Here is a 14,533-nt window from a genome sequence, read left to right on the forward strand (position 1 = left end):
AAGGGATTAATGGATGATGGGCTCTTGGGACTGGCTCCCAAAGGCTCTGGGATTAGTGGGGAAGAGGGAGAAGAAAGGGACTTGAACGGAGACCTGACAATAGGATTAAGCATGGGGTTGGCTAGACATCTGCATGGATCTTACCTGGAGGGAAGTATTCCTCATACGTGGTGGGGCTGGATTGGCTAGGTGAGGCCAGGTCACAGAGGGCCTTAAAGTCTCAATGTAGGAGTTCGTATTTGACCTGATAGGAAGGAGAGAACCCTTGTGTATTCTCAAGCTGACAAAATGTGTTTAGTGGGTAGGGTTATAGGATAGAGCTAAAGTTGTCCAAGACCATCTTTATAGAGAGAGACATAACGGGCAGGGAATGGCCCAGGGGATGGACAGGAAATGGTGATTTTGAGAGAGGCATCAGTAGAGAAAATGAAAATATTGATAGACTGTGATTTTAATATTAGGAGAATGTAACCCTTTGGGTTCATTCAAGAGATAGAAACCATACATTATGTTAAGCAGGGTAAGTTTAATATGAAGAATTGTTAACTATGATGGAAGAGTAATTATAAAATATAAGGATACTCTGTGTGGTACTCTAGAGCTGAGAGATTATCTGAGGAAGGGAATAGAAGGGGCTGAGACATTTTGGGAGTGTGCTTTGGCTACTAGGTATCAGGGAAGTTTACTAGTTTGATCAGGGTGGGAGTTGTCTGGAGTTCCTGGGTAAATAATAGGCCACACTCTAGAGTGCAGATAGGGAGCAGCTAATCAGCATTGGTGGCTCAGGGTGCAATGCACGCAGAGGTCATCAGAGCATGTACGCCACAGGGTGCTTGCAGTGGAGTGGCTGCTTGGTGTTTGACCCTCTGGGCCACAGGGGCTGCATGTAGGTTGTGCAGGGCCTTGACAAAGGACAGGGGATGGTATGCAGGTGCTGGGAGCCTCTGGTTTCCATATTGAAAGGGCTGTGGTCAGGTTATCACCAGGCTTAGCTTGCAAGGTCACAGATGGACCATGTTCTCGGTCTGTGGCTGGGGCAGACTTTACCAGATATCCTCACACCATACTGCCTCTCTTGAGCATGTGCTGGAAATTGCAGGAAGAGTGCCTATTTTAGCTCTGTTTTTGTTCTCTAACTCAGATTAGTGCCTGGCTCCTTGCCTTTGTTTCCGCTAGCCTCCTAATCTCTTTTTACTTGGCACTTTATATATGTCTGTCCCCTCTTCCACCTTCTTTAGGTGCTGACTGGATTCCAGAGACCTCTTTTGTTATTGTGAGAGGCACTATATGATTCACCATTATTCTCTTCCTTCTCCCCACCTGTGAGTTACTGGGCTCTGTTGCTGTTGAGTTCAGTATGGTGTCTGTGACTTCCTCAGCACTAACAGCAGATGCTAGTGGTAGTATAGTCAGTTGGTCTGAAAATGGTGTAATCAGTGAGATAGCCAATTCCTCATGCATATCAGGCTACTTTTCCTATTTTACTGGCCTGCATGGGAATGGAGGACTTCTCTACCTGCCTTTTTGTCTCTTCAGGCTTCATCTATTCTTGGATCCTCCAGATCTAGCTGGGGCTTTTTTATTGTCTCCCTTTTTTCCTCCACCCTCATTAGCTTGGGAAGAGGGGCAGAAACCCATACCAGTGACCAATTCTTTTGTTCTAGTTTTCTCTCGGATATCCGGGTGTTCAACCAGACCTCTACCCCAGCCCTTTGTTTAGGGTAGTGGTGGGGGACCTGGCTAAGTAAGGGTTGCTCCAAAGTCTTTATTTTGCCGAAATTTAGGCTTTCTTACTCAAATATATTTCATGTCACTGCTTAGAATTTACAGAAGTCCACTGTAGAAGCTCAGCTAGCTAAGCGTGCAACTGATGAGATAAATGGAACCTTCCACGAATGGGGCTAAAACGGAATTTCACTGCTCTTCAGGCCTTTTGATAAATTTCATGCCCTGTTGGGAAACAGGGCACAAAACTTATTAGGGAAAAGAGAGAAACAATAATAGATTATGGGCAAGGAGGAACTGTGTTTATTTATTTGAAGGAAGAACGAGCGAAGAACCATAGGAACATTTTAATATGAAAAAATTTTATTCAGGTGCTTTCTTGCAGTTACCCGAACTGAGCTTATGAAGACATAAATGATGGAATTAGCTATATGCATATTAGTAAGAATTGCCCAATGGCCAGTGGAAAAATGTAAATTCAGGAATGAGTTAGAAACAAGACTTTGAAGTCTGCCTCTAGTGATTTTACAGAAAAAAGGTTGATTATATTTATATTACTATATCCTTGGGTATATTAAAATTACCATTGTTGAATGCTATTTTTAAGGGAGTCCAAATTCTTGGCCTTAATAGCATATGTAATTTATATAATGTGTTATTAGTTGTCTAGTTATACTTGATACATTCTCAGGGCATTAATGGAAAGGAATAGTAAGGGGTGAAAACTAGTTACTCAATAGAAATTAACTTTCAGGGAATCATGTAGTATGTGGGTAATTATGGCACATGATAACTTTCTACTTGTTGAGAATGACGTGAAGCACTTTACTAAATCTAAAATGGCAGATTCACTGGCCCTGGCCCTGGCCCAGGCCCAGTAGCTCAGTTGGAGTGTTGTCCTGATATGCCAAGGTTTCAGGTTTGATCCCTGGTCAGGGCATATACAAGAATCAATCAGTGATTGTATCAATAAGTGGAAAAATAAATTAATGTTTCTCTCTGTGTCTCTGTCTCTCTCTCTCTGAAAATCATTAAATAAAAAATAAGATGACAGATTTACTAGGTACTTCTGCTTCTCCAGAGTTGGGTCCATGCTAAGGAGTTCCTGAACTCCATTCTTTTCTTTTCTATTGGTTTGTTGTACTCTCTTTCTAAAACCTCTTCTTTAGCCCTGGCTGGTGTGGCTCAGTGGTTTGAGCACGTGCCTGTCTATACCCAGAGGCTGCTGATTTGATTCCCAAGTCAGAGCACATGCCTGAGTTGCAGGCCAGTCCCCAGTGGGGGGCATGTGAGAGGTAACCAGATCTCTCACACTCTTTCTCTCCTTCTCTTTCTCCTTGCCTTCCCTTCTCTCTAAAAGTAAATAAATAAAATAAATCTTAAAAACAATATTCCCTTTAAAACTACTCAGAGTTTGACTGCAGTATTTCATTTTGCTACTGGATCCCATGACCTAGTATATACTGAACACAGTCCTATAAATTCCAGACTCAAATTTTTGAAACATATCCAGAATCGTGGATTTAAAAAAGCAGTTTACAGTTTTATTTTGTCTTCTAATGAATGAGGTTAAGTGACTTTGCATGTATTATTACTTGGCCTTTTTATTAATTTCTGAATTATCTGCGTATAGCTTTTGTTAGTTTTTTTGAGTGTGTGTGTGCTGTTTAGGTGATATTCTTTTAATTGACAACTAACTTTTATTAATGATAAAATTACTTTAAATGAAAGATTCTGAAATAGCATGGAGGAGTTTACTTCTTTTTATGAGTAGTGTTATATTTGATATATGTGACTTTCTGCACTATTAAGGGTTTTTTAAAAGTAATTTACACTCACGATGAAATCATTTGTTTTATGTATTTTTTTCCTAAAGTTGTCAGTGACTTATTAAAATAAAGATTTTTTCCATTTTATGCATTTTGTAACAAACTCTGAAATTATCTTAAATATGGGTTTTTTAAAAAAATCTACTTTTGATAAAATGAGATTTTAATGTGATAGAATGAATAGAGTAAAATTGAGGCACTTTGAAGATTGAACTCTTTTTGTTTCCACTTGCATTACCATTATGCCAAGATCCAGAGCTTTGGTTTGACTTAATGTAGGAAGCATAAAAGAGAGTAAACCAATTCATGCATTTTTTAAAAAACCACTGTTCATGTAACATAAAAAAACCATAAAAATGGGTACTGTAAAAATAGTGCCTTAATAATACTTCATGCTAACCAGCTGATTATAGACTAAATGCTTAGTTAAGTAGGGAAAAGAAATAAATAGACTTCCTTTTTAGTAGTGCTTTTTAAGTGATTACACACATGCACACACACATACAAGCCCTTACAATGATTCAGATGTGACATTTTCTATTTTTGGTTATTTTTGAACAAACTTGGTTTTATGAGTTACTCTTTTTATATGCAAACTGTAGCTGCATGTGTGGTATTTGAACTTCAGGGTGGCATTATAGCTTCCTGCCCTATTCTCAACAAGTAATTCACAGAACACTTTTTAGTTGGTTCTGCTCACTACTAAATATAATGACTGATAAAATGTTATCTGTAACAGGGGTTCCCAACCACCGGGTTAAGGACCAGTACTGGTTTGGGCCTGTTAGGAACTGGGGCCACACAGTAGGAGGTGAGCTTGAATGTAATGCTCATGAATCATCGCAAAACCATACCCTCCCTCCTCCCACCTCCCATCTCCCTTGGCCCACAATCTCTGGAAAAATTGTCTTCTGTGAAACTGGTCCCTGTGCCAAAAAGGTTAGGGATTGCTGATCTATAAAACTCTAATGTCTCTTCTCTCTTTTTTTAAAATTTCTAAGCCAAGTTCTTAGTATTGTCAACCTATAGTCTATGTGACCCTGTTGAAAATTTCTCTGCAGTATATATATTATGATAAAAAGGTGGTTTTGCTCTGTTCTTTTATTCCTTTGAGAAGTGTTCTTACAACATTGGTGATATCATAGATTTATTGTCAAATGCAGTCTGCCATCAGTAGTTGAGGTTGAAGGGAGTTGACTCTTGCGGTTTTCTGCCACATGAAAGAGTTATATTCAGTAAATATTTTCTCCCTTTTAATATTTTATTGATTATGCTATTACAGTTGTCTCATATTTTCTCCTTTTTATTCCCCTCCACTCTGTACCCCACTTCCCACCAGCATTGCCCCACCTTAGTTCATATCCTTGGGTTGTACATATAAGTTCTTTTCCTCCTCCATTTCCCACACTATTCTAACCTCCCCCTGTCTATTTTGTACTACCATTTATGGTTCTCATTCCCTGTACCTTCTCCCTGCATATCCCCCCCCACCAGCTCCCCACTGATAACCCTCCATGGTGATCTCCATTTCTGTCAATCTATTCCTGTTCTAGTTGTTTGCTTAGTACATTTTTCTTTTTGTTTTTTTTTTAAGGTTGGTTGTTGATAGTTGTGAGTTTGTTGTCATTTTATTGTTCATATCTTTGATCTTTTTTCTTAAAAAGTTCCTTTAACATTTCATACAATAAGGGTGTAGTGGTGATGGTGAACTCCTTTAACTTGACCTTATCTAGAAAGCACTTTATCTGCCTTCCCATTCCAAATGATAGCTTTGTTGGGTAGAGTAATCTTGGATATAGGCCCTTGTCTTTCATGACTTTTAATACTTCTTTTCTGCCCCTTCTTGCCTGTAAGATTTCTTTTGAGAAATCAACTGACAGTCTGATGGGAACACCTTTGTAGGTAACTGTGTCCTTTTCTCTTGCTGCTTTTAAGATTCTCCCCTTTATTTTAATCTTGGGTAATGTTATTATGATGTGCCTTGGTGTGTGCTTCCTTGCGTCCAACTTCTTTGGGGCTCTGAGATTCCTGGCCTTGCATGTCTATTTCCTTTGCCAGATTGGGGAAGTTCTCCATTATTTTTTTCAAGTAAGTTTTCAATTTCTTGTTCTTTCTCTTCTCCTTCTGGCATCCCATATGATTTGGATGTTGGAATGTTTGAAGTTGTCCCAGAGGTTCCTAAGTCTCCTCTCATTTATTTGAATTCCTGTTTCTTCATTCTGTTCTGGTTGAATGTTTCTTTTTTCCTTCTGGTCCAAACCGTTAATTTGAGTCCTGGTATCCTTCCCTTCATTGTTGGTACCCTATATATTTTCCTTTATTTCACTTTGCATAGCCCTTCACTTCTTTCTGTAGTTTGCAACCATACTCAACTATTTCTGTTAGCATCCTGATTACCAGTATTTTGAACTTTGCATCTGATATGTTGGCTATCTCTTCATCACTTAGTTGTATTTTTCGAGCTTTGATCTGTTCTTTCATTTTGGCCATATTTTTTTAATCTAGGTGCACCTGTTAGTAGTAATGGGCAGAGCCCCAGGTGTTTGCCTGAGCGGAGTAACCCATGTTGCTGCAGTTGTGGGCTGTATGTGGAGGAGGAGTCAGAGAAGGAATAATGCTGCTTACTCAGCTCTCAGGCTTTCAGTCACTTCACCTGCTATGCACAAGCAAATTGGGTCCTTCTGGTGCTGTTTCCCAAGTGGGTACATTTTAAGACCCTATGAATCTCTCCAACAAATTCATGTGAGCCTACAGCAGTTCCTCTGCTGCTATACCGCCCTACATATTTTACAGCCAGAGGTTTCGAGGCCTTGTTTCCCCATGCTAGAATCCAGTGTTGCATGGTCTGTCTCGCTCCCCAGTTGTTCTCCTGGTTTATCCACATGCAAAGTGGGACCGCCCAGTCCTCCAGCCACTGCTTTGCCACATGTCATCTGCACTTCAGCTGCCCATATCCGCCTCTCCTACCAGTCTGAGTGAATGTTTCTTCTTGAATTCCTTGGTTGTTGGATTTCCATACAGTTTGATTTCCTGGCAGTTATGGTTATCGTTTGTTTTTAAATTTGTTGTTCTTGTTTTGGTTATGTGAGGAGGCAAAGTATAGCTACCTACAGCTCCATCTTGGCTGGAAGTCCAGGAGTGGCATCAATGTTTTCTTGTAATGACCATATTTTTAACCTAAAGCCCCAATAATTCATGAGCATTGGCTTTTCACAAGAAGAACAAAAGATAGGTTGGTGTTATATACTTTAACCTCTTAACTGAGCTTTTGATTATGTTTCATGAATTTCTTTATAGTTTAGAAAACTTTAAAAATACACCATTCTCTTCTCCAGTGCAGTTTTGTAGTTTTACAAGACTTTTCTCCATATTCTTTTAGTATATTTCTCTTTTTAATCACAAAAAATCTTTTTCCTCTGCAGCTCTCTGGAGCTTGAGGAAGTCGTAAGAGAATTTATTCTTTTTATCTATCAAAAAATCAGAGATGTTTCTCCTTCATTGTTTGTAAACACTGTGATATTTAGCCTATTGTATTCACATGTTCAAATTGCAAAATTAAGGAAAACAATAAATTAAGCATCTTCTGAAGCATTATTTATTATGAATTTTTGGGCCCTGGGCTTTTATACTTTCAGAATTTTCACCTCCTCTTAATTTACAAATATACATTGGAAGCCATGTATATACCCTGCCAGCTATTGGATGAAGGAAAAACCCCTTACCTAAGAGGGTGAAGGCCATGACAATTAGAGAAAGCAGAATTAGTTTGGATAGAAAGGAGTGTCAGGTACTAGAGACTCTCAGAGAATTTCTGGGGTTCGATGGTCAGTTGTGACAGATATAGTCAGAGTCATCAAAAAACCTTGATTTTTGATATGATGGACTTAAAATTGCATGCCAATAAGAGATTATAAGAATATCATGTATGAAACATTGGACATGCAGAAAGAATGGCACTGATTTTGCCCCTACGGCCTAGAGGTATTTATAAGTAAGAACTTGGGATATGTGGGGCTGGAGCTTGAAAGGGAAGTTGAGTGCGTGCCGAATGTAAGAAACAGAATCATCACAATTTCCAAGAAACCAAGAAGTTGTCTTTTGTGACATGGCTAATGTTTTGTTTCTGAAGGAGAATAAAACTAGGTCAGCCTGTTTGGGACAGCGTCAATCATTTTTTCTCTCCTCTTACAATTAAGAAAAAATAAAAACTTGTTATTGTATTAAATTACTAACAGAATTGATCAGAAACTAACTAATAGGATAGACTAGCAGAATAAAGGGAAAAGGGTAGCCAGCAACAAAAGTGTAACTCTGGACTTTGGGCTTCACAGCTGAAGTTGTTTTTTTCCCTGTGACCAAAGTTTTCTGTTTACACAAGAATTTTAGCCATCTCTTAGATCGTGGAAATTCCATATATTTTGCACACTTGACACTTTTAATTCTTTTTAATTTTTAAAACTTTTATTGTATTATTTTCCATTACCATTTAGTCTTCGTATACCTGCCTTCCCCTGATTGGAGCTTTTTAAGTGACAGAGGCTGTGCTAACTGCAGATGTGTTCTTACTCGGGTCTTCTGGGAAACAAAGAAAAGAGCATTTATATTAGCCGTCAAATTTTGATAACTGGAAATGCATTGTTAATATTATTTGGTTGGAAAGAAAAAAATAAGCACAGTACTAACAAAGTAGACACAAGAACAAGTCTATAAACAGTGTCATGTCACTTTAAAAAGACCATAGTTTTGTTGCTGGTCTATTTAATTTTTAGGCACCATGGACTTGATTATAAAGGTTGGTGCCATCACAGAATTGGGAGCTGCTGAGCTATTCACAATAGGTACTTTATTTTGAATTTTATGTTAACAGATATTTATGAAGTATTAGGATGTAATAAAAACCACACAAGGAATTTGTTTTATCCCTTGCAGAAAAAAAATAAATAATCTTTGTTTCCATATTAACAATTTTTTTCTCCTAAGGGTACTGATTAGGTGATCAAAAAGCTTTTTTGTCTGTTCCTTTAGTTTGTGAGCATGTGGAGAAAACCACTAATATTAGTTACAGTAAACTCAGAGCACATAATTATAATGTTACAAGAAGGAAAGGAAAATTAAATCATATGAAGCTCAAGGCTGAGTTGTACAGTGTATTGAGTGATTAGTTTGAATAGGGTTTAAGTTTCATTTGGTGGAGGTGGGTAAATAAATAAATCCATAATTATAATAATGCCCATAATAGATTTTAGAATTGTTTTTATGGTTGTAAATTTGCTTCGACTCATTGTAAACTATTTTATTTTCCAGTCATCAGATATTTTAGAGTAGCTGGTTTTGAGCCTGTGAAGACCATATATTCATGAGGGAAGAACAGAGTATATATAAACAACATTGTTCCTAATCCTTTTATGAATGGGGTGAAACCCAGTCCCTTTATCAGCATTACTCGTGGGCAGCTTATACTGAGTGCTTCTCAAATAGTCCGTCTGAGGCTCTATGACACTGATGATTTTCTGCTGTTTTACCTAGCTCCTGGGTTTATTTTCAGTTTCATATTGGGTAAGCTGAGAGTATTTTCTTTGTTTGCTTTAAGTAGCAGATTTGTATTTATTTAAAACACTTCACTTCTTCATTTTCTTGAACTTGTGATTAGAAATTCTGTAATTATTTGGGAGTGAGTAAATTTTGAATATGTTCCTATGTGTCTGTATGTGGCAAATGTATGTTTTAGAAGTTATTTTAAAGGTCAAGAATAACTCTGCCTATCTTCCTTTCCTTCTTTCCTTTTTCTCCTGTAAAATATAATGTTCAGAAGAACTTCTTGTTATATTCTGTAACTTTTTAGATACAAAGATGCAAAATAAGTTATAAATATAGAAACCTGTATTTAAAGAATCCAACCCAAATAGTAATTGACTGGCAACTGATTAAAATGTTATAGGTGAAAATTAACTCCGTTTGGTTGAATGATTTTGAAGCAACACACTTTAAACAAATATTTGGGCGTGGTTAGCCTTTGATTAAAAAAATACTTTTTAAAACAAAGAAATGCTAATAGAGTAAATAATTAATACTTATACATATTACTAATTGACAGAATTACTGTTAATAGTGTTGGATATGATAATATTGTGGTTGGGTAAGAGAATGTCCTTGTTCTTAGGAGGTGTCTTCTGAATTATTTATGATAGAATATAATATTTTAAACTGGCATTCAAATAGCTCAGAAAAAAGTATTTATGTATGTAGTTCTTTTGTATCTATCTAGGTTGATGGTGACTTTATAAGGTAATTGACCTTTTTTGTAGGAAACATTATGATAAAGTAACAAATGTTTGGGACTTGAGTTATAACAAAACTGTTTACAATTTAACAAAGCTGAGGGAACACAACTGGCTTGTAGATCCTGAGAAATTAATTAAAATTATAAAGTAATTTCATTAAACAAATGACTTACATTTAAGAAGAAATGTGCAGAAAGTACTTGTGTGTAATTCTTGGGTGTGCATTTATGTGGCAGGAGAATTACATTTGAATAGGGAAGTACATAAATGTAAATATATGAATTTCAGGCTAATTTTTTATTTTTGGACTATTGAAAAGCCCTCAGTATTTTCACTTCTGAACTCATGCATTTAACCATAATATTGTCACATGTATTTGATGAGGGATCAACCAAAAGGAAAAAAGGACTCGTGGACATGGACAGCAGTGTGGTGATTGCAGAGGAGAGTGGGGTGTATGTAAGGGGGATAAATGGTAATGGGAAAAAATACCATAAAATATTTAAAATATTCTTAATATTAAAGGAGGCAGCAAAGACTGTATACTGTCAGAGGTCGTACTTATCACCTCTACGTATTATCTTCTGCACCCTCTCAAAAGACTTGTGGTGTCACATGCTGTGGGACGGCTTGTCTAGTCATCTTTCTCAACCTGCTTTGCTTTTGCATGCCTCTATTAATTAACTAGAAAAATGGAATATTCACATTTTAAGACCTCCTTGCAGCTGGGAATAGCCATACAATATGGGTCAGGAATAAACAAGAGTTTGCTTGATTTTCTGGGAGAGCTTTTGTTTTCTTAATAAAATGGGCTCACATCATCCCTTTTCTCTTCTTCCTGTCCTAAATATGGATGTGGTAGCTAGAGTAAAAGCAACCATCTTGTAGCCATGAGGGAATGGACAGGAAACTACAGCAATCATGGCCTTGACAGTGTAGACCTGCTACTGGCAATGCAAGGCATTTTCTTCCAGGCTACTTGTTAGGTGGGAAGAATAAATTTCAATTTGTGTAAGTTATAGTAAGTCTGGGTTTCTCTTAGTTATTGCTGAATACACTCCCAAGTTGTTCCTTCTATATTCTCAGTGAATACCTGTGAAATGGAGAGTTTGTTGAAGATCTGGCCACTCCTTTATTTTGAATATATACACCTGTGTGTATATATATATTTGTGTGTGTGTGTGTATTTGCACATATATGTTTGCATATATTTGCATATATATACATTTGCATACATAAATGAAGGGGATGATGTTCTTGTTTGAATAACTAATGAGTCACCTCTTTCCCTGTATGTTTCTGCTAATAGAACCATAAGTTTGCTCAAATGAAGTTGTTAGGGAAGGACAGGGTGATTGTTATATTCTAGCCACTACCATATGTTAACACAGCTATTGTGTTAGACTATAAAATTTAGAGTTGGTTATTCTGGCACCCAAGTTCATCAATCTCTGTGCTTGGTTATTAGAAATCTATATGGCCTGGTGGTATATTTATTCTTCTATAGGGTTTATGCTGTATTATACTATCAGTCTAATATTAATTTAGTACAGAGGTAATATATTCACATAGTACAAGATTCAAAAGATACTAAGGAGTAGACAAGGAGAAATCTCTCTCACACTCCATCCTTCTGGCAACCTAGGTACTTTTTGTAGATGCAACCAAGAAAATTAGTTACTTTGTGTTCATCTGGTGATGTCCCATGTATTTGTGGGTAGTGTGGAGTGTGTGGTCTTTTCTTACATTTTACCTGAATAGTAGCAATCCATATAGCAATCCTTCACTTTGCTTTTTTTTCACTGAATGTATTGAAAAAGTCCTGTCAGAATTAGTCAATAGTTTCTTTATTCTTCTTGACAGCTACATAGTATTCTACTGTATGAATATCTCATAACGTTATTGTATATTCTCCTTTCAGTGGACATTTAGGTTGTTTCTATTGCAGACAGATGCCACAGCAAATGACCATGTATATGTCCATTCATACAAGTAATTTAAAGTTTAAAATAATATATGTACAGTTATTTTAAAATTTTTTAGATTTGGTTCTTAAAGATCAACAGAATGAGGAAGTATGACTAGAACAGGGATGGGGATAGAATGAGGCAAGTTGTTTTTGAGGAGAAGGTGGTGTACCTCCTTTGTTGTCTAGGGAGATTTGGAACTGAGGCTTCTTACGGTATCTATCATAGGAACTATTGCTTTAAATATTTAATAGGTTTGGCTGAGGTAGGAAAGAATCTATTTCCTTTTATATCAGTTGCATTTATTCACTTATGATAATTCTACATAATTATATAGCACTTTATACTTTTCAAAGATTTTCAAATATTCTTCTTAAGATCATCTTTTAATACTAATGCTGGATAAATCATCTTTTGGTAAATGATTGGAAAACTCAGAACCAGAACATGGATCAACCTAGTGACCTGCAGGTCTAAGCCCACAATCCACATCTCTTAATCTCCTAGAATAGGCACAGAAAAGTTTGTGTGTGTGTGTGTGTGTGTGTGTGTGTGCATACATACATGCACATACCTCAACACTCTTCTCCTATGTCTTCTGGTGGTGTTTTCAGTGATTGGCACCAGGATGTTGCACCTTGGTTCAGCAGCCTCAGTTGTTGAGTTTAGCTAGTAAAGAATTCAGAGCCAAGGAACTCAAATTATAAGAGAAAGTTTACAGTCATACCATGGTACTTGTCAGCCTCAGAACTTGTCAAACCCTGTACTGGTCACTTTTTTTTTTAATGAGAAAATAATGTTTCAGTACTTGGTGCTTGTTCGGGACTCATTGGACTTGCTAGAACTTGTATGAGTCATGATGCCACCCTGCGAGAGAAAATTCTTCATCACTTGTTGCTTGCTTAGTATTTGTTGGTTTTGGCACTTTTCACAAGTTCTGGAACAAATTAGTGATGAACAACAAGGTACCACTGTATTTAGAATGTCACAGAGATAGGAGAAGTGAGCCAGCTCAGCTGCATGGACTCAGGTAAAAGTTACAGAGGCAAAAAGAAGGGCCCTTGAGACTTAGGAAAAAGAAAGGTAGAACGTACCTGGGCAAAGGAGATGGGGAAAGGTGCGGGCATGCTCCAGTGGGGGTGGGGGGGGGGAAGCGAGCCCGTTGGGTCTTTGTCTTAAGAGTGTCAAAGGCTGGGAATTTATGAGAGGTCTCAGGGAAGGATCTCAAATTATAAGAGATCTCAAATTATAAGATCCTTATTAATAGAATATTCATCAGCTTTCCAGGTGTGCTCCATCAGGGTCATGGTCTCCATTATTTGGTCAGTACCAGGACAGGGGTCATTAGTCATCGTCCTGATGTCAGTGATGGTGTTCCTCCACCTGGCCTTGCTGCCTTTCTGGGTCTGAAGCTGAAGAATAACTGAGGCCTAGATGTTATCTTTAGGGCTTAATACAAGTGTAGTCATGCATGTGTACTCAGTGGATGTGGGGTTCTTTCGGTGTGTAGAGGTAAAGAATTTCCTAAGACCCACACAGGAAGATCCATGGTGAACTTTACTGATGATGTAAAAAAAGAAGATTCCTAATTTCCCAATATCTTGTCTCTGTCCATTTCCCCATGGAAACAGTCCAATATTGTCTTTAGTAGGCCCAACACAAAAGCCAGTGTCCAGAGTTTCTGCTCTATATTATAGTCCAGTCGAGCATCCAGCTAGCTTACCATGTGTCTCCAGCTACAGTTTATTTGTGTGCTGCAGTATTTAGTCTGTCTCCTGAAGTTCCCATTGCCATGGGCCACATGGCTGCAAGGGCCATACAGCTATGGAGAGAGAACTCATGAACATGTGGGGAGAGTGCAGGTCCCAGGCCAGCGAGAGAGAAAGCCTAGTCCTTTTGGAGCCCATGCCATCTGCTGTAGGCCCTGGTGGCTGCCAGACCCACGTGGTCACATGCTTCTGGAGGTGACCAGACACTGCCTGAATGAACAGGGCAAGTGCATTGCCAAGTGGGCGAGAGAGAGGAGAGCTTCTTTGTTCCTCTGGGATTGTGTTAGCTTGGGCTTTGGACAGCTAGGTACTTTTTAAAAAGAACCAATCAACTTCCCAAGCTTTTGAGGGCTTTGGATGTGAGTGTGCCCCCTAGTTAGACTGGCAGGACTCTATGGTCTATCACCTTCCCCTGTGCCCCCCATCAACTCAGTAGTGGAGTGGAGAAGGGAGGGGTGTTAATCTCCTTGACAGAGAGCACAATGCTCTGTTCCCCTGGAGTGTGAAGCTGTAGCTTCCTGCCTAGCAAGCAGACTTATTTAGGTTCCCCATGCTACTAAGCTCAATGTCTAGTTTCCCTTTTTCCCCTTCTCAATGTCTAACTAAACATCAGTGATAACACAAAGACTTGTATGGAGGCTCATATGAGGCTATTCTCTGGCCCCTTTGTTCCTCCTCTAAAGGGGCCTACCACATAACTAGCCACATGTCAGGGGAGGAAAGGTCAGGGGACGATCTGAACTGCATGACTACTGATATGAAAGGTCAGGGGGTCTAAATCACATGACCAGAGATATGCTAGGGGAGGAAAGGTCACCCAGGGACAAGGTCCCACCGTACAATTGTCTGTTGCTCCTCTTGCTTCTCCCATCTTTGCCATCTCCCGGCTATCTGTCATGACCCCTGACCCCTGTGTTACAGAAAGACTACTGAAATAGAAGTCATAGGATAAATTTTAGGAT

The 14,533-nt window shown here is 38.3% G+C and overlaps 1 protein-coding gene across 6 annotated transcripts in view; it reads left to right on the plus strand.

The window, feature by feature from the left end:
* The window catches only part of TASP1 (taspase 1), a 355,079-nt gene that overhangs the window by 249,697 nt on the left and 90,849 nt on the right, over positions 1-14,533 (plus strand). The gene's annotated exons all lie outside the window — the stretch shown is intronic.

The sequence above is a fragment of the Sturnira hondurensis genome, unplaced genomic scaffold (assembly GCF_014824575.4).
Source record: "Sturnira hondurensis isolate 20B ecotype Veracruz unplaced genomic scaffold, ASM1482457v3 Scaffold0001813, whole genome shotgun sequence".
Lineage (NCBI taxonomy): Eukaryota > Metazoa > Chordata > Mammalia > Chiroptera > Phyllostomidae > Sturnira > Sturnira hondurensis.